We start from the raw sequence: 21,313 nt of genomic DNA, 5'->3' as shown, positions 1-21,313 counted from the left end.
TCCAGTTTGTATTGATCATTTCAAGGATATACAGCAGGGTTTCACAAATACATGTAAGTTTCCAGTAAATAGAACATGATGGTAAAAATAAGACCTTTAAAAGACCTTTAAAAAACATACTTTATCATGAAAAATAGACTCAATACTGACCCACAATGGATTACACCAATCCAATTTTTTTTTTTTTTAAATACCACCAAATTACTACCGTATGCCAAGTTGTGTAATAGGACATATGTTGGCATACATTATTGAAGCTCGATTGGATTGAGATCTGGGGAATTTGGAGGCCAAATCAACACCTTGAACTCGTGATTCATCAGACCAGGCCACCTTCTTCCATTGCTCCGTGGTCCAGTTCTGATGCTCACGTGCCCATTGTCGGCTCTTTCAGCAGTGGACAGGGGTCAGCATGGGCACCCTGACTGGTCTGCGGCTACGCAGCCTCATACGCAACAAACTGCAATGCACTGTGTGTTCTGACACCTTTCTATCAGAACCAGCATTAACTTTTTCAGCAATTTGAGCTACAGTAGCTCGTCTGTTGGATCGGACCACACGGGCCAGCCTTCGCTCCCGACGTGCATCAGTGAGCCTTGGCCGCCCATGACCCTGTCGCCGGTTCACCGCTTTTTCTTCCTTGGACCACTTTTGATAGGTACTGACCACTGCAGACTGGGAACACCCCACAAGAGCTGCATTTTTAGAGATGCTCTGACCCAGTCGTCTAGCCATCACAATTTGGCCCTTGTCAAAGTCACTTGGATCCTTACGCTGGCCCATTTTTCCTGCTTCTAACACATCTACTTTGAGGAAAAAATGTTCACTTGCTGCCTAATATATCCCACCCACTGACAGGTGCCATTATAACGAGATTATCAGTGTTATTCACTTCACCTTTCAGTGGTCATAATGCATGTGTAGAATCTAATAATAAGGTGTTTGTTTAACTTTTTGCATTAGTATCTGCTGCCATATTGCCAGACCCTTACTCATGCCAACAGTATCCATTACTGACCTTTCATGTCAGTACAGTTGAAGAATTAAACTGAAGAACATTTGAGGAATTCTGAAAGCAGTGTCAAGCATGACTGTCAAGGTTGGATGGCACCTGTCCCTCATCTTAAAAAAACAATGCAAACTGTCACAGTTACAAAGCCTTTTCAAATTGCTGCTGCAGATTTTAATGAACTTCCTCTCACTACCAGCAGAAACATATGTTGCTGTGATGCACTATTTCATGAAGTATGCCAATATGTATCCACTTCTGGATCATCAAACTATTAAGAAACATTGCTGAACATGGTATTCAAGATGTGCATCATACTTACTGGTCAGGGACTGCATTTCAAATATCTCATCAGGCAACTCTAAGTTCGGGGTTGGTCACCAAAAGCAACAGTACCCTCAATGACCAACTGGCCAAGAACATTTATGAAACTTGTTTTGTATGGGACACACTTCTTTCACGAACACACCTTGCTTACAACACAATTTTTCATGCTAGTACTTGGTTAATGCCATACATTCTGGTGCATACCTGTGAAGTTCATCCGCTCATACATTTGCAGGATAACCCTGCTTTCTCCACTGTGTCACTTGGCTGGATAGACTTCTAACTTGATGAGAACTCATAACTACTCTGTCCACCTCTACACAGCCAATGATGCCGATCCAAAATTAATAACTAAAAGTATGCTTTTTTTTTCTCTAATGCTCCATTTGATCTCATCTTTGCTATTAAAAAAAAGACAATAAACATGGCAATAAATATTTATTTACTTCCAAATGTTACCATTAGTGTAGTGCCTTTTCAATTACATATATTCAGAAGTTTTACAACACCGAAGTAGCCACATGTTGAGTTCAGTGATGCAATTGGCCGTGAAGGCAATGTGTTGATGGAGAGAAGGGATGGAGGATGCGAGAGTGAGCAGAAGAGATAGGAAAGAGTGATATCTGGCCAATTATTGGAAAACGCAATTGATTTTCTCTCGGGGAAGGAAGGGGAATCGAGGACGATGCCCAAGAAATCCTGGTGCGTAGACAGTCCGGTCGTCATCTCGTGGCTGAGGGGCATGCCAAGGGCAGAGGAGATGGACATGAAAGGGGTGAGGGAGCAAGGGGGGAGGGGGGAGGGGGGATTGATCAAGGAGAAGTCATAGAATAGGTGCAAGACAGAAGGGATTTGCGGGATTGGTAAAGGGAATCCAGCGCAGAGCCTCAACGAGAGCGATGAAAATCTTATTGATGCTGCCAGCCGAAAAGGTGCCACGAGTCAGGAGTTGGGGGCAGTGACTGAAGGCACTGGAAATGTCAGCCTTTGTCAGACACGCATCTCAGCCACAGGCTTTGACGAGGTAGTGGATGTCGCGATAGGTGGAAAAAGATAGATAGATATTGTGTGCAGTTTGAAGCTCTGGGGTCAGGTTATATTATATTTTTATGAAATAATAATAATAATGTATTTATTTATTTTCGTAAAGTGACGAAAATGGGGCCACAATCGACAGTCCTGGTGATTATGTCATTGGGTGCTGAAACCTGAGGAGGCTAGTCAGAGTAACAGCCATGCCGTGGATGTGTAGCTGGCTGAGGGATAGTGGAACGGGGGAGGAGAATACAGCATAGCAGTTGGAGGGGGGAGGGTAGAAGTGCGGCAGTAGAAGCAAAGGGAAAGGGTCACCCGGGGCTTGGGAGGGTGGAGACCGCCGCCAGCACTGCGGGGCTTGAGCCAGGGTCACGGAAGTGGCCGGGGCAACAGAAAAGTAAATCAGGGCCTAGGGTGGGACGTGGCCCACTCTGAGCAGCAGGACAGTAGGCAGCTTGGAGACGGGAGGGGGATAGAGGAAAAGGATGCAGACATGGAGGACGAGCCCGGGGTGGGGGTAGCTGTGGAGCAGGCAGGGCGGACAGCACTTGGAAGACCGAGACAAGGAGGGAGGACAGGAACAATGAAAGCATGGAATCCGCAGAGGGGGATGAGGGGACAGGAACAAGGGGGAAAGCGGCAGAAGAGGGAGCGAGAGAAGCAAGCGGGGTAGGTGTGGGCTGCGGGAGGGAGCAAGGAGCGGTATGTCACCCAGACACGACAGGGGAGCGTCCTGCAGCTGCGGGGATTGCTGGGCGCAGGTGGAATGTTACGGACAATGCTTGTGTATGGGTGAACGAGATGGTTTCGAATCACTGAGGGGTGCAGAAATTATTTATTTCCCTCATTAACTTGCAAATCAATGTATAACTTTTTTGAAATGCGTTTTTCTGGATTCTTTTGTGGTTATTCTGTCTCTCACTGTTAAAATACACCTACCATTAAAATTATAGACTGATCATTTCTTTGTCAGTGGGCAAACGTACAAAATCAGCAGGGGATCAAATACTTTTTTCCCCCTCACTGTAAAATTCAATTTGTAACAGAAAAATAAGCTTTATTGTAACTCTCAAAAGTGCAGTTTTAAAGTAGGTACATACAGATTAGTTACTGTCACTAGACCAGAGCAGTGCTCTTTGATTGCAATTTGAGGTTCCTTTTTACACTAGTAACGACGTATAAAGAATGTATCAGTTTTTCAGTTCAGCTTTCCCCTGACTTTTTATTACAGAATAAAGGGTGTCCAATACAAGACTAAAAGTGGCTAGAATAGTCTAAAATGAACAGAAAAAGTATATCAGTGGAATAGTATTTATTTTAAATGGTATTTGATTATAACATGTACATTTACATCTATCATTTTCATCATCATCATCATCATCATCCCTTATCTATCCAGTGCTGCATCAGGGCCTCCCTCAGGTATTTCCCATGTTATGCATGATGTATATATTATATACACACACACACACATATATATATATATATATATATATATATAATTAAATTGAGCAAACATATAGTACCACAAAAACAAAGCATGACACGTTCTCTCTCAGAATCATCTAAAACAAGCCCTAAGAGCAATAAATTACAGAAACATGAACATGAAAATCATTAGAAAAGGTAGGCACAGGTGCAACTGTAGTGGTTTCCTTTACGTCAGCTGGCATTACCCAAATGTAAAGGTTGGTGCCGAGTGTTTCAGTCCCAAGTTATGCAGAATAGGGTGGGGGGCTGTCGAATGCACTTTCGCTGTTCAGGAAAGGGACGTCAATCCCACTGAAGTCTTGGGCACGTTCAGGATGTCTCCGAGGCCCTCCGATTTGCTGGACAATAAACACAGGCTGAAACAAGAAAAAGGGAGAAGAAAAACTTGAATTGATCATTCACCTCAGTGGTCACTTCTCATCCTGTTACTCCCCCACAGCCTCACCCTCATCAACACACCTTTAAATGCATTTTACGCCTCCTGTTAAAAATCGAATAATCGAATAATCTCTTTCTTTCTATACACAAACACACAGTATATAGTTCTGTCTTAGTTTTCCAAACAAATTTTCCCTTTTTCAACTTAATTTGGAATCACCATGTACTGAAATCGACTCCTATGATCTCTGTGCTTCTTCAGGAGAAATGAGACGTTCACGAGTCCTCCAGCTTGTAGGGTATCAAAGCTTCAATATTCACTCGACTCCCACTATTTCTCACAATGCAACACCCAGATGCCCACAGCCCAGCTATTGTAACAATCTGAGAATCTGATGATGCTGGAAATCCTAACAACCTGAACACCCAACGCCTGTCTAAAGCCAGCAGTACAAGAGCAGCTGGATCCGGCACAACCTTTACCAGAATTGCCACTTGGGGCCTCTAAAGGCAATATTTATAATCCCCATCACATCCCATCCCAAAGTGCTCCAGTGAGTACAGTGCCGTTTGGTCCTGATATGTAAATACAACCCCTGATCAGTGATAGTCGTACCGGTTGGTTCTCTGAATTGCAAATGACAGTCTTGCAGGCGAAGGCGAAGACTGAAACAGCCACACAGATCTGCAGTGCAGAAAACACAAGTAGAATCCCTTTGATCCCACAAATCATCTCCTGTAAAAAAATTAATTAAAATAAATAAATAAATAAATAAATACATTTTTACATATTATATTGATATACAGCTCTGGAAAAAATTGAGACCATTCCAAGTTCAGAAATCAATGTAAAGTGGTCTCTTAATTTTTTTCAGAGCTGTATATTAATAATATGCAGGCTTGCTATATGTAATGTCAAGAACTTTCTAGTTCTGAAGACTCCCAAACCTTACAAGATTGTGATTTAAGGGGTAACCTGTAAATTCTGCTTGAATAGGGATCCCCCAGAGGTTGGATATTTTTGGTGTAGAACTGTGCTGGTGACCATAACTTACGTGCAGACTGCGTGACACATTGATACACACCTTATAATTACTACTATAGCTTCCGTATCCATCATAGGTCCTCCTGGGGCTGAAGCAGTCACCCAGTGCCAGTTCAAGAAACAGAAGGAAAATCTCAAGTCCCGCCACAATACAGCTGATTATGTTCATAGCTACAGTCCCTCTGATCTGGGAAGAAATACAATTAAAACAAAAATAAAAGCCAGTCTGATCCAGGAAATGCACTGAACTACATACTTTTGGAAAACATCAGGCTAACCCAAGAATATAGCATTTCTTTGCAGTAAATTCCACTACACAGTTGTTTGAAAGGGGTGACTAAGTTGATAAGCACCCTGCTGTATATGTACAGTACATACATACTTATGAACACAGTTGTACACAGAGGCTGCCTCTATGGATGAGCATTTCAACGCAATGTAAATATGGATTTCTGAAAAGTTCGATTTCAGAAAAGCAGACCTGGAAATTTGTGATACTATTCCCATGACGTGTTGCTTTTTACTGGTCAGTTATTTTTGCCTCATACACATCACCATGTTTTACATATAAAAGTTAAACCTCATCAGGATTAGACTGGTCGTTGTGAGCAACAAGAGGGAACATTTTTGATGTACATACTGTATTTATTTCTTTAAAGGAAAATGTTAGAAGTCTATAATATATCATTTTTATTTGTATGTGTTGACTGGTAAAAGAAGATGTTTTTTTCTTTGACTATGCTTGATGCTGGCCATGTGTTCCTACTCAATGCACACTATTTGTTTGAGGCTTATTTATTTTTTAATGTTTTACATTCCCAATGTACCTTACATCCAGCAAAATATACGTTTGGAATAGAAAATGTGTAAGTTTTAAATGGAATAGACAGTATAATCGTGGAGTAATTCCTCATTAAAATCCTGTTGTGTGTAATAATTATTACTGACACATAACTAATGTCATGAAACGTGTGTTTCCTGTTATTTAGATCTACCTATTCAAAAGACACTGCAGATTGGGATGACTTTTGAAAACGCATATCTGCATAACACGGAATCCAACCTTCTTTACATGTGAAAAATACTGGGGAATGCAGCTATTATCACATTCAAGTCAATTACAGCAAATAAATCATTCATGTTTTAAAATGGAGCAATCGCCTAAAAACAGAAATAGGAAAAAACAAAAAGGAAAGGACACATTTCCCTTAGTTTGTGACTTATTAAACTTACTGTATAATAGTCATAGGAAATATTATTCACATTTTACCTTAGAATGTTTCAAACTACCTATTTAAAGATGAATGGTGCTTCTTGTTGCATTAGTTTAGCTGTGGTATAACCCTGAGAACCCTAAAACTATCTGATTAGCATTCCACTCATGCTGTTTGTTTTTATGTTTCCTCATATAAAAGACCTAAGAAAATAATAATAAATTAAACCAAAATGTTACTACACTCAGTGTCCCTTTTGCACTGAGCTCCCTTATGCACACCCTCCCCATCATCCTTGATGTAAGGTTTCTATTGTGTCAACTGCCGATGTAAACATGTTACGCACTTACCAGATAAATGTTGTTTCTTTTGTGAGCACCAATTGCAATAGATCCAGAGAGGATATACTGCAGAGAAACAGACAAGATTTTAAAATGTTTTTCAAATAAGTGGATGAATTCCATCTTTGTATGCCATGCATCTGCAGGAAACTACATTTATATTAGGAAATTAAAATATATTTAAAGTATTACTCTAAGTAAACTCCAAACTTTGACTTAAAAACAAAAATATGCTGCAGTGTCTTCTGAGTTTTGTTCCAACCATGTTCCCATTATTTCGTCAGATTGGTTGACTAAATGCATTGTACCATTTCTCTTCAAGCTGCAAATGTTACATGTCAATTAAGACATTGATAGCTCCAGCTGGAACAAAAACAGAAAACTTAAAGTTCTGACAAGTCTTAAAGCAAGCACAATAAATCATTAGCAGAATCCCTATTTCCAAATAATCAAGCTATTTTATTCCCCTGGACAAGAAATGGTTTCATTTTTTAACACAAATTCAAAAACAGGCAGAAGCAGATGTATTTAACATCAATTTAAATTACCTTCTTTGAGAGTGCAAAGTAAATATGTGTATAAATATATGATGATATAAGGCAACTGAAGAATTCAGAGCTACTTCCTTGCATCATTTAAACAAAGAACATGTATTGTTAAAAAGGTAAAGGTTTACCAGTCAGCCCCCTTTTATCAACCTGGCCCCTCCATCAGGAATCTGTGCTCAATGATGCCAGTTGTGCACATGTGACTTACCAAAGCACCAGCACAGAAAGGGAGCCAAATGTGTGGCACCAAGGTGGGCCCTGGGAGCATCAGAATTAATCCCAATGCCAGGTGTATCAATCCAATCATAATCTGAACAGTCTGCAAAGGAGATAACAATTACGTAATTATGCAGAATTAGCTAATCGAGGTGTGATATAATGTACATAAAACCAAGGCTTTAACTACACCACTCCTTTGCTAAAAGCACACTATTTAGCACTTTGGTTCAGTGCTAAACCATTTTGACCTTGTATGGGATAAGAGCACTAACAATTGGCTAACAATATTGTGGACTAGAATTATACTCCAAGTATTTAAGTAATGTCAGGCAGCACTGTGGAACAGTGGCTCTAGACTCATAACTGGAAGGTTGTGGGTTCAAATCCTGGGCAGTGCTGTTGTACCCTTGAGCAAGGTACTTCACTTAGATTTCCCAGCTGTATAAATGGGTACAACTGTAAGTTGCCTGGATAAGAGTGTCTGCTAAATGACAAATAATGTAAATGTAATCATTATCATTTGTGGTTGGATTTTCACATCATAAAACCAGAAAATGAACATATATAAATCAAACTGGTTTATTAAGCATTTTAACAAAAAATAAATAAAATCAATAACAGCTTGTCTGTCATTAGAAATCCAGAACTTATAATGTAATTGTCCAACATGGCATTTTACTCATGCATCCCGTTTACTCAATAATATTACAGGCAATTAATCAATAAATTAAAATCATGAATCCAGTCATCGGGAACATGTATATCAATTGGGAAGTCAAGAGTTTTGCTTTTGGTTGAGGACTTAAAACAATGGCTTTGATAACATCTGCTGCCTTAAAAGGGAACTCCACCAATGATCCATAATTCAGGTTATTCTATTAATAGAAACATATTCTGTGGAGTGAGATTATCATGTCCAGCTCATTCTATGAACCAGAAATCAGAGATCAAAAAATATGACGTGATGTCACAGGGGTGCCAACTGTGGAGCTGCTTTGCTGGATCCAGAAAATCAGAAAAGTCACGAAAATCATTAAAAACGACTCATTTGATTGCCCCATCACCCTATTTCTCCAAAAGAACCATCGGTTTATTTCACCACCAAGAACTGACGCTATTATGTTACATGATTATTTTATTCGAGGAACTGCCGTGTAGGCCTGTAGACTACACTGCAGTCCCTTGAAATCTGTGACATCTGGTTGAATGAGCTGCACATGATAATCTCGCTCCACAGAATAGGTTTCTACTTATAGAATAACCTGAGATATTATGGATTTTAGGAGGATTGTGTTGCATTGTGGTGGTCCCAAAGTCAGACACACAAGGGCAGCAAGGCTTCAAAAAATGTAGTCACTGCAACACATTGCCTACATAACAAACAAACAAACAAACAAACAAACAAACAAGTGAATCTCTACAATGCCCATGAGGGCCCTTACTAAGGCCCTTGAACCAGCTTTTATACTTTGGCTGCTTAGCCCCACCCCCTAGATCCAACCATTCAAAAATAGGAGTGACACTAAAAGACCTATCATATAACCCCCAGACACATGTTACAAAAATAGGTTTCAAATAAAAATAATAAACTTATAATAAAATGTGATATTCAATTCAAACCTAAATCTAAAACTATAAACAAAGGGAATAACACTGCAAACAATATTGACCCCCTCCCCATGTCAACAGTCAAAGGCAATTCAGGTTTATAAAATCCCCTGTCAAGATGGCCTCTGTAACCTCCCCCCTACTTTCCCAAGATGGCTGCTCCACAACCCCACTCCAGGTAAGCCTTTGGGTTTTTTTTTTTCAACATCTTTGCAAAGGGATGGGCCTTGCTCCATCACAAGCATGCTGACCAGCAGTAAAGTCTGATACCAATTTGACCAGTGCCACATAAGCAGTTTTCAACACATCAAACACAACAACAGCAGTATGAAATAATCTCAGGCATATGTTCATTATTATGCCTATATAATTACTACATGTAAAATTGGATTACAACAAAATATAAAAACTTTCTGAACTTCATACGAGAAGAGAGCTCTGGATTAACCTATATTTATACATTTTTTGTAATAAACTTACTTCTTCACAGGTGTATGCTTAGAATTTCTGAAACCTCTACACACCCAGAGAAGTGTGTTCAATATCGATTCTGGTATACGAAGAATGGAAGACTCCTGGGGTCATGTGAGAGAGGGGAAAAAAACTCGATTTTGACTGAAACTCCAATGATGGAGCTAGAACAAAAGCAAAAATGAGACAGAAGCATTATGCCTCAAAATCTACACAATGCCTCAAATAGCAGATCTTTAAGATTCTACTTTAGACTTGTGTTTACTAATAAGGAGATATTGGCAATGTTAGCACATGATCATTATTATTATTATAAGTTACAGAATTTTGAAGAGAGTACATGCCAAAAACTTGAACTTTACAGGAGAAAACAATATTCGGACTGGATCAGGTTGTTTATACATAATTCAATTGAGAAATCGGGACAGATGCAGGGTTATCGGTGGTTACATCTGTGCAATCCAAAGAGGGTTTATTATTGTGACACAGGATACGATAAGACAGATTCTAAATGTAATTGATCCACAGGGTGTAAAACTCAGGTTTGCTCACCATTTATGAAGATGGCAATACTGCATTAGAGGTCCAAATTAAATTTTGCATATTGATTCACAAGACAAACTTAAATTATGGCATCGGAATGAATGGCTGCATTGAGGGTTGTAGTCGACATGCCATCTGGATGGAAGCTTTCACAATCAATAACGATCCCAAAGTAATTGCCAAGTAACGTCGTAATTGTTCCAGAGACCGGCAACGTAAGTTGAGACAGATGTTGAAGCAGAAGCATCCCTATTTGAAACCATCGTGACAATTCAGGAGTTAACAGTAAACAGTTAAATGAACCGTAAAAAACAGTTATTAGAGAGCAGAGATGATTTCGATGCAAGCGCTTACTGCAGAATGAAGCTCTGCTCAGGGCAATGTTGCTGATGAAAGTGCGGAACGACATAAGATGAGACGACGGGGGATGACTGTACTTCAATGAAACAATAACTTACAGACATTACCCAGAGAGAGTGTGTGCCAATTGCGGTAAAGAAAATGGTTATGTTGAACAAATGCAGAAGTTTCTATGAAGACAGCATGAATATTATTTTGTTATATAGACAGAGTACAGCTAATCAGTGCATTGAAAGATTCAAGTAGGTCTTCTTCAACTCCCCAGTCCCGTAGAAGAAATCTAATGTCACTATCATCATTAAGTTGAAATTCAGAGGGGTTTTTTCTCTCACATGGCATCAGAGCTCTTACATAAAGAAGCCTATAGACTTTATACAACACTTCTGTGTTATAAATAATTAACAGGAAATTGTACCTTTCATCTGATTAAACATCACAAAAAACTAAAATAACCTGATCAATAACAACTATAGAAAAACAAAGAAATTCAGTTACAAGAACAGCCTTAGGCATTGCCGTGCACAGACATTTTGGGGGGCGAAAAAAGGGCACCCCTCTCATAATTATTTATAAAAAATAAAGTTACATACAGTAGCACATCTTTTACTTACTTACATATTTTTTATTTCAATACCCATACACTCATGCAGATGTTTAATACCACTAACACAATTTTTGTTCCTGGGTAGTAAGTGTTATTTCCTAATTGCTTATGCCTCAACGTATAGAAAATGGCTATTATTCCACACAAGCTTTGCTTTTGTGACCAGGACAGTGACATTTTGAAATCTACCTATTTCCATTGAGAAAACGGGCGAATTTGTGTCTTTTCGTTTACATAAAGTCAGAAGAAACAACATCTGAATCCAAATTAACATGTATTTATACTAAAGTAATACAAAAATGACTACAAAAGATTTAGAAGTGAGTAGTATTTCGAGATTTACGATTATACTGTAAATCACTTTCACGAATCAGCCCCCAAATGTAGTCTCCCATCATGTTCTCGATATACTGTCCTTGGTAGCGGCGTTCAAAGTCCAGTATATCCTGGTGGAAGCGCTCGCCTTGCTCCTCCGAGTACGCTCCCATGTTTCCCTGAATTTGTCAAGATGAGCATCAAGGATATGGACTTTGAGGGACATCTTACAGCCCACTGTGCCAAAGTTCTTCACCCGAGTCTCAACCAGCTCCACATAGTTTTTGACCTTGTGATCGCCCAGGAAGCCCCGAACCACTGTGACAAAGCTGTTCCAAGCCGCTTTCCCCTTACTTCTTGAGCTTCTTGGGGAATTCATTGCACCCCAGGATCTTCTTTATCTGTGGTCCAACGAAGACACCGGCTTTGACCTTTGCCTCAGACAGCTTAGGGGAGAAGTCTTGAAGGTACTCCTTATCTAGAGCTCTGACAGATTGTTTCATAAGGCCCAATTTGATGTGCAGTGGTGGCAGCAGCACCTTCCGGGGGTCCACCAGTGGCTCCCACTTGACGTTGTTCCTCCCCACAGAGAACTCGGTCTGCGGTGGCCAGTCCTGCCTGTGATAGTGCGCCTTGGTGTCCCTGCTGTCCCAAAGGCAAAGATAGCAGGGAAACTTGGTAAAACTGCCTTGGAGACCCATCAGGAATACCACCAATTTGAAGTCTCCTATGACCTTCCAACCATACTCATCATAATCCTCTTTGAGGTGCACCGAGTGAGCCAGGGGAAGAGACAGGTACTTGTTACCATTATGGAGCAGCACGGCTTTGAGGCTCCTGGATGAGCTGTCAATGAAGAGGCACCGGTTACTCATTCTGGTTACAGGCGATTCCGATTGCCTCAAACAGACTGGTCACATTGTGGCAGAAACGGAGCCCATCTTGACGGGTGAAGAAGCTGGAAAAAGGTTAGTGACGCTTCCTCTGATCTGTGACTTGCACACTTTCATCAAACAAGTTCCACTGCTTGAGCCTAGATGTCAAAAGCTCAGCACTGGACTTGGTGAGACCAAGATCTCTAATCAAGTCGTTGAGGTCTTTTTGGTTGGGGTAGTATGGGTTCCTCTCCTCAGCTCCACCTCTGAAATTGTCATCTGGATCTACAACGTGTTCCTCGCTCTCTGACTTGCTGCTCTCTTCTAAAGACAGCTGCTCTCTCTCTGGAGGAGTGGGTACGTGGAGCTCATGGCACTGTGGCACCGGGGCGATAGATGAAGGATACGTGATAGTAGGTGCATTCTTGCCAGTCCGACATTTGGAAGGGTCCACCACACAGAAGTAGCAGTTGCTTGAGTGGTCAGTGGGTTCCCGCCAAATTCTTAGGATAGCAAACTTCATGGCTCTCTTTCCCCTCTGTACCATCCTACAAAAATAAATTTTGTAAATACATTTACAAGAGATTCTCATTTTTCATATATGATATATTTTTTCAATAACATTGAAATTTGTAAACATTTTAAAATTAAAAACTTTTTCAATTTTATATTATTTTTACAAATTTTATAACATAAAATTCCGAGCACCAATTGTCCATCTTACCTTCCAGAGTTTGTTGCAGTGCTTGTAGATGAAATCAGGTGCCCAGGGTTTGTCTTGATCCCAGAAAGGTATACTGAAATATGCCTTGTATGCCTCACACATCTTAGCAGATGCTTCCACTGAGTACTTCTTGCTCTTTTCTTGATAAATTGGCAGCAGACATAGCAAAATGCGTCTGCCGGATGCTTGCACCTCTTGATGCCATCTCAGAAAAATGCAGATATGTATCGACTTAAGCAGCTGGAACTAAACTGAACTGGTGGGCTTAAGGCCCCTGCATTTATACTACTATTTATATTTCTATCTAGAAAGTTCTAGAAGTTACTCCAAGTTTACTCAGCACTGAATCTATCTGGAATGTTCTGGAAAATAGGTCAATTTCAAAATATCCTGGTCACAAAAGCAAAGTTTGTGGGGAATAATAGCCATTTTCTATACTTTTGAGGAATAAGCAATTAGGAAATAACACTTACTACCCAGGAACCAAAAAAAAAAAAAAAAGTTACACGGTGTAAATATACTCAACAGATTTCTACAAAATTATCAATTCACACAGAGACAATGGTCTTTAGCATTCACTATTTCTATCTATCTAGGTCGGCTAATGTTTCTGATATCCAAATATAATTGCATAGAATATTAACCACGTAATGCGTATTTATTTGTTTCAGTTGCCTGACAAAGGAACTAACCTATCAGAGTTCAGTCGTTTTCATTGACGACGCTATTTTACACCAGACTAGCTTGCTTGTTGTTAAGCTTAATGGTGGGATATTGCCTAAGTTAGGCTGGCTGTATTGACATGTTTTAGTAGTGGTTTAATTTCACAACAGTGACAAACAATGTCAAGGCTTGGGGCAAACACTATCGTTACCCAACTGTTACCAATTAAGGCAGGTCAGGGAGACGCGGATGCTGCTCCGCAGGGCGCTCGATTTGCGGGCGTTAACTGTGGTGGCTGTGACGAGGGAAGTTGAAGAGGGATGGGCAGGGGATCATGCAGTCTCACAGAATTAGAGCTCAGATGCAGTTGTCAGGCATTACAGCATGCTTATAATTGAGAATTGATGCCATGGGCCAAATTTAAAAACTAAAATATAGCATTAGAAAAAGAAATAGAAAAAAAATGTCTTGCAAAAAGGGCAATCATCTAGACAGAGGCCAAAAGGGCAGGTGCTTGAGCATCACCTGGGGTCTATCTGTGCACGTGCCTGGCCTTAGGCCCCGATAAATGAGTCATTGAATTACATTGCTAAGTTGCTATTCCTGATATACAAGTCAGTGCCTGACTCAAATAATTAAATTATGGCTTTCATTTTTTGATCATTAGACTGAAATAAGTTTGTAGTGTTATGTTGGGTGTATTTTGAGAAGAGCATTTTAGCTCTGAGCTGAAGCACTGATCTAAAGAAGACCTCTCCCCCACAAAGTTATCAGATTTCCTTAGCTCATCAGCTTGGAACTGGTTTGCATCAAAGTGACAGTTTTGGGGAGGATGGCACCGAGAAGAGGCCAAATACGTTGAATCCTGCTATGAGATGTCTGGAGAAAGGGGCCTGTGGGTAATAAAAACTCTTTGAAGTGGACGAGAGCCGAAATCCCGACATAGAGCTACGAACCCGGGCCAAACGGCATTTCCAAAAGATGGCATGGATTTACATCAGTCATAAATCAAGCCCCCTCCAATACGACACTGAGGGCTGAAACCGAAATCCAATCTCAAGAACTCAAAAACCAATCACCTATTGATCTGACAGACTATAAAGAACAGCGCACGGCCTCTCTCTCTCTCTCTCTCTCTCTCTCTCTCTCCTGAACCAGAAACTCGCTGCCACAGCTCAACCTGTAGCTCTGTTGCCAGAACCGGAACCAGAAACCAACCAAGTCTTTGCCGGCAACAGAAGAGTTAAACTGGGAGAAGGAGATTGAGCCGTACGAAGAATTCTTTTAAAGGACTTTATTAAATAAAGAACTTTACAGACTGCGCTGACCGCCTGTCCCCACCTGATCAGTGGAGTTTTACAGCTGGACAATTGACTAAGTCGACTGTATACGAAAGTGTCAGTCATTTAAATAGCTATTTGAGTCTTAAGAAACTTGACCCTTGGAACGAACAGGGCCCTGCTTTCCTCAAAGACTTTGTCTTCAAGTAACTACGGTGGAACCCTGCTTACAAAGATTTTGTGCACAACCTTGGAGCCTTCAAACCAGTGGAAAATCTGTTTGGCAACTTCCAGGAGCATCGACTGAGTGGAAGTTCTTGGACAAAGCCGAACCGGACTGCCTTTGTTCCAAACCACACTGGTTAATCTGTAATTCATAACTCTAGAATGTGTAATATCATTTAGTTTTCTTAAATATAAATGTGTGTTGCATTAAACTGTTTTGTTGATAATTTTAGAAATAAAATCCGTCAACGCCGAGAAATATCTTCTCATTCCTGTTTAACTGTTTAGTCTGAAATTGACACAAGTTAATAGACACCAGATTATAGGTGGCCCTGCCTATCCTTAATCATTGAATAATAATCAGTTAAGGGAAACTGTGGTAACAAGTAATGATAGGATCTTTCTCGGCACCTAAACGTAAATGAGACTGATATACACTCACCTAAAGGATTATTAGGAACACCATACCAATACTGTGTTTGACCCCCTTTCGCCTTCAGAACTGCCTTAATTCTACGTGGCATTGATTCAACAAGGTGCTGAAAGCATTCTTTAGAAATGTTGGCCCATATTGATAGGATAGCATCTTGCAGTTGATGGAGATTTGTGGGATGCACATCCAGGGAACGAAGCTCCCGTTCCACCACATCCCAAAGATGCTCTATTGGGTTGAGATCTGGTGACTGTGGGGGCCAGTTTAGTACAGTGAACTCATTGTCATGTTCAAGAAACCAATTTGAAATGATTCGACCTTTGTGACATGGTGCATTATCCTGCTGGAAGTAGCCATCAGAGGATGGGTACATGGTGGTCATAAAGGGATGGACATGGTCAGAAACAATGCTCAGGTAGGCCGTGGCATTTAAACGATGCCCAATTGGCACGAAGGGGCCTAAAGTGTGCCAAGAAAACATCCCCCACACCATTACACCACCACCACCAGCCTGCACAGTGGTAACAAGGCATGATGGATCCATGTTCTCATTCTGTTTATGCCAAATTCTGACTCTACCATCTGAATGTCTCAACAGAAATCGAGACTCATCAGACCAGGCAACATTTTTCCAGTCTTCAACTGTCCAATTTTGGTGAGCTTGTGCAAATTGTAGCCTCTTTTTCCTATTTGTAGTGGAGATGAGTGGTACCCGGTGGGGTCTTCTGCTGTTGTAGCCCATCCGCCTCAAGGTTGTACGTGTTGTGGCTTCACAAATGCTTTGCTGCATACCTCGGTTGTAACGAGTGGTTATTTCAGTCAAAGTTGCTCTTCTATCAGCTTGAATCAGTCGGCCCATTCTCCTCTGACCTCTAGCATCAACAAGGCATTTTCGCCAACAGGACTGCCGCATACTGGATGTTTTTCCCTTTTCACACCATTCTTTGTAAACCCTAGAAATGGTTGTGCGTGAAAATCCCAGTAACTGAGCAGATTGTGAAATACTCAGACCGGCCCGTCTGGCACCAACAACCATGCCACGCTCAAAATTGCTTAAATCACCTTTCTTTCCCATTCAGACATTCAGTTTGGAGTTCAGGAGATTGTCTTGATCAGGACCACACCCCTAAATGCATTGAAGCAACTGCCATGTGATTGGTTGGTTAGATAATTGCATTAATGAGAAATTGAACAGGTGTTCCTAATAATCCTTTAGGTGAGTGTATATATAACGAGAAGTTACCTGACAAATACTAACCTGCGTAGTGATTTAATGTCTGACTAACAATACTAATGAGACTCACCTTCGTCTTACTAACCGGTATTGTAGTCAATATGTTTATAACCTTTTTTGTTTAACGATTTGTGCGTTATCATATGCGATCCCATGGTCTTTGATTTGGTCATGGAAGTGATTTGTCTTTGATTTGTTGATCTAGAGTTGAATTTTAATTAGTTTTTCCCTTTTGTATAATTAGTGTAGTGCTACATTTAGTCTTTGTTTTTGAATAAATTTGACAATTTATATCTTTGGAATTGGTGTCTGCGTCCAATTATTACAGAAATTTAGTTCTACAAGATTCCAGGATTCGTGATAAGGTGATACTATAAATTCACTTCTTTAATTTAAATGCATAAGTGTACCTTACGCTACAAGTTTAAAGTTTTAAAGTTTATAAGTTTAAAAAAGGAAGGTTGATTACAAATTTAAAGCACAATGAAAAGGAAAGGAAATCCAGCAAAAATGTAAACAATAAAACGCTGATTTCCTAATTTAAAACAAAGAAATGCAACCCATAGTAGTAGACCCTTGGAGAAATGTGACTGAAAAATAAATAGACAGACAGACAGACAGATAGATAGATATTAATAACAACAACAACAACAACACTGAGAACATACTCACCCCCAGAGGTCTAGGTTCTCGTTTTAGGAAGTTCCTGGCCATTGCAGGCAGCTTGTTCCCAGGTGTGAACTGTGGTTGTTCATTGTTTATGGAAACAGCAGGTACAGAAGGAGCTGAGTCTTGCCTCTGTGGCAAAACCTGGGTGACAATGACCAGACCATTGGCAGTAGTGATGGAGGAAGTCATCTTCTCAGCCTAGAAGAGACGCAAGGGAACAAAATATATTTCAAATAAAACTAGACAACTTACATTTAAATATAGCAGTGACCTCAAACCCTGTTCCTCTGAAGCCTTCAATCCAGATGCATACAGTGGCTCTCAAAAGTATTCACCCCCCTTGGACTTTTCCACATTTCAGTGTGTTACATCGTTTTTGCCACTGATCAACACACAAAATGTCCATAATGTCAAAGTGAAAAATATGATCTGCAAAGTGTTCTAATTACAAATACAAAACAGAAAATAATCAACATTTCTAATGAAAGGATGGAAATATATTCAATAGTGGTAAAAAAAAAAACATTTAAACAAATGTTTGATTGAGAAATGTAGAGGAAATTAGGAAAATATGTAAATTCTACAGGATGTTAGTTAGAATTGTCTGGTTGTATTTTATTTATTCATCAATCTGTATTTAATTGAATCTGTCTTTAATAAAGACAAGTTGTTATGTCAATATTTGCTGGGAATAAAGACTGCAGCTTTAAAGGCAGGCAGAGATATTCTAAACTTCTGCATTTATCTTACAAATATACATGAGATTATTACTTTGTTGCTTAATATATCAACCGTCATTCCCCCCCATGTATACAAACATATTGTGATTGATATAGAGCAATATACACTGAGATCATTAGTGTAAGGTGGTGACTTAGACCTACATTACTTGTTCCAGTAAGTAATCAGTTATATCTGACCTGGAATCACTGCTAACAAAATCATAATTCCAGGTATTGTTGATGTGCGTCTGTTTTATTTGCATCTTAATGAGCTGAATCACTAACGATTATGTCCTTAAAGCAACAAAGCAGAAGCTCCATTTACTGATCGCATTAAACGCAATTTCGTCCCCTTCCGCCTCTTATGAAAGAAGGGTCTCACTTTTTTGACATGAATAGGCATGTAGCTTACTTACCAAGACGAACTTATATTTTAAATAGTGTTTTCCGCAGACTGTTCCAAGGATGAAAATGTGCAAACACAACAGGTTTGGTTAAGTTTTACTTTTTATAATGTGCCACAGAGATTGAAAAAATAACTTCCTACTTCCTTATGAATCTGACAGCGCCGTAACTGGATAATGATTAACAGTTTGTGGATTTGTTCAAAGTAGGTGGACATCCATCATGTGTAGCCTGTATGTTCTGTAACGGGATCTATATACGTCGTCGTGTGTATGTCTCACATATTTGTTTGACACGTGTTTGAACTGTATTCAGTGTTTACATATTTTAATTATGTAACGCAGGGCTTCCCAACCTTTTCCATTCCAGGGCCCACTTGATCAACATCATAAATCTTTGAGCCCCACTACCCACAAAATCCATCCATAATTTGTCAATGACGTCACATTAGCTAGTAAGTGTATAGAAATGGAATGAAATCCTTTTTTATATATATTTGTTTACAATTAATCCATATAAACAAAATAAAACATCCCCTTGTAGTTCAAAATGTGTTATGTCGAACAGTAATCGTGTTTTAATGTATTTTTACAAGCACACGGTTTATATATAGGTAGGCTATTGATTTAACTTGCATGAAACATGTTAACCTTCCAGTAAAAGCACGTTACTCTTAATAAACTGTATGTGTGGTGACGTATGCATGTTATCTTTAAATTGTATTTTATTCAATAGAGAAAATAGTGTCGGAAATAACGAATCAGTATTAAAAAGGTGTAAAACCCTTGATGAATAAACCCCGGTGTTCAGTAACATTAAAGACAACTATACTGAAAGTAGTAAATACGAAAGACACTGGAACACAGTAATCTTAATAGTTGGTTAACTAAAGAAAAAGACTCCCTTCTACAGTTTGTGTCAACATTATATATTCTTCAGTAAATAATATTATTATTATTATTAATAATAATAATAATAATAATAATAATAATAGTACGGAGCTGCTTACTAACCACGGGATCATCTCCAGTTAGTGCGCCGCTTCCAGTTCGTTGCAAACCTTCAAAACCTCCGCAGGTGTGGAGACCCAACGGACCAAGACAAGCCTAATTATTATAAAAACTGTATTCCTATTTTAAAAGCATTTAAAAACATATGTTTGCGGCCCACCTGCAGTACCTCTACGGCCCAGGTGGGAATCACTGATTTAACGTATATGTTTGATTGACGTCACGTTGTCACTTTCTGATTGAGTTCTGGAATGGAATTGTTTGATCGTTAGACCGAACCATTTACTTCTTGCTGGATAGTCGCCTGTACTGTCTCTGTGTGCTGTGCTATTCTCTTCATCTTTCTGGCTCTCCTGTCACTAACTTCTCAGCAATTCTTCCAAGGTTTCCACTGGTGCGTCTGGACGTGTTGCTGAGCTGTTTGCAAAACCTGGCGATTGTCGGAAGTTCATCGACCCCCTGTTATGGGAGGAGCAGAGCGATTGTGGAATAGTGTTGCGTTTCCTTTTAAAAACACAAACAGAAAACAACACTAATAGCGATGGAGCCTATTTTATTCTTTCTGCTTTACATGATTGAAGACACACTAATAAATAGCAATTAAGAGATATTAGGAAGAGCTAAACGTGTATACACACCATTTTAGTCAGACGAGCACTACGGCAGGGGTTCCCAAACCGGTCCCGGAGGACTGTCCTCCTGTTTTTCGTTCAAACGGAGATCTTAATTGATTCCTTAATTGAACTAACAATAAGACTCAATTATATCATTAAGAGCTCGGTCGGAACAAAAACCAGCAGGGCAGGGGGCCCTCCAGGACCGGTTTTTCTGATCTGCATTACGGTAAGGAAACTCATCATGCGCTCCAAAGTTTTCCAAAGTTCTCCGGCTCCATTTTAAATCTATATGCGTTTACATTGTTTGTAAGATTATGTGCAATTGTATGCTTTAATTGTTTTAATATGATTTATGCTAGTCCTTGTCCACATATAGAATGTTCTTAGAATGTTTGATTTATTTTGTCTAATAACCATAACACTACCCAACTGGTCACCTGCGGTGGATGTAAAAATGTTAAATAGTGTATTGTGTGTGGTGGGTTGTTTCTTGTCTTTCTCTTATTATTATTATTATTATTATTATTATTATTATTATTGATATTATTATTATGTGGTTTAAATATTTAGGCCTGTGTGTGTGTGTATTTAGTAATGTATTTGTGGATTATTTCACTTTGCATAGTTTTATAAAGGGTCTTAATAATTTCGATCCAAAAAGAGAAAAACACTTAAGTATTAAGTATTCAATTAAAATGTGAAAAAAAACTCTTAGAGATGTGAAATATGGATATGTGTTGATTGAATCTTTGTTTTTATTACGTTAACAATCTAGTAATTTAAAATAATTTAAGGTATTGGTGTCTTTAATGAAGTATAGAGTTTTCTAATTTTACATGTGAGATACAAGTTAATGTACTTTAATACTACGTATTGAAATGGTTTTCCCAAGACCCTTTCAAATAAAATTGACAATTTGAAAAACAAATCTAAATCATGTTGACGGCA

The 21,313-nt window shown here is 39.4% G+C and overlaps 1 long non-coding RNA gene across 4 annotated transcripts; it reads right to left on the bottom strand.

Moving 5' to 3' along the window:
- Positions 1 to 3,561: 3,561 nt before the first annotated feature.
- Positions 3,562 to 20,492, bottom strand: LOC136767716 (uncharacterized). 4 transcript variants are annotated; one of them, XR_010821877.1, is made up of 8 exons: positions 19,752 to 20,165; positions 18,750 to 18,787; positions 17,615 to 17,809; positions 7,597 to 7,707; positions 6,850 to 6,906; positions 5,326 to 5,472; positions 4,857 to 4,976; positions 3,562 to 4,218 (listed from the first exon to the last, which is right to left on the bottom strand). It is a non-coding gene; the product is annotated as an uncharacterized LOC136767716 (long non-coding RNA). The 4 variants fall into 4 exon arrangements; XR_010821875.1 differs by lacking the exons at positions 18,750 to 18,787; positions 19,752 to 20,165 and adding an exon at positions 20,387 to 20,492; XR_010821876.1 differs by lacking the exon at positions 18,750 to 18,787.
- Between the last annotated feature and the right edge of the window lie 821 nt (positions 20,493 to 21,313).

The sequence above is a fragment of the Amia ocellicauda genome, chromosome 14 (genome assembly GCF_036373705.1).
Source record: "Amia ocellicauda isolate fAmiCal2 chromosome 14, fAmiCal2.hap1, whole genome shotgun sequence".
Taxonomy (NCBI): domain Eukaryota; kingdom Metazoa; phylum Chordata; class Actinopteri; order Amiiformes; family Amiidae; genus Amia; species Amia ocellicauda.
Note: the sequence above shows the minus strand (reverse complement) of the source record. Positions and strands in the feature narration are given on the sequence as shown.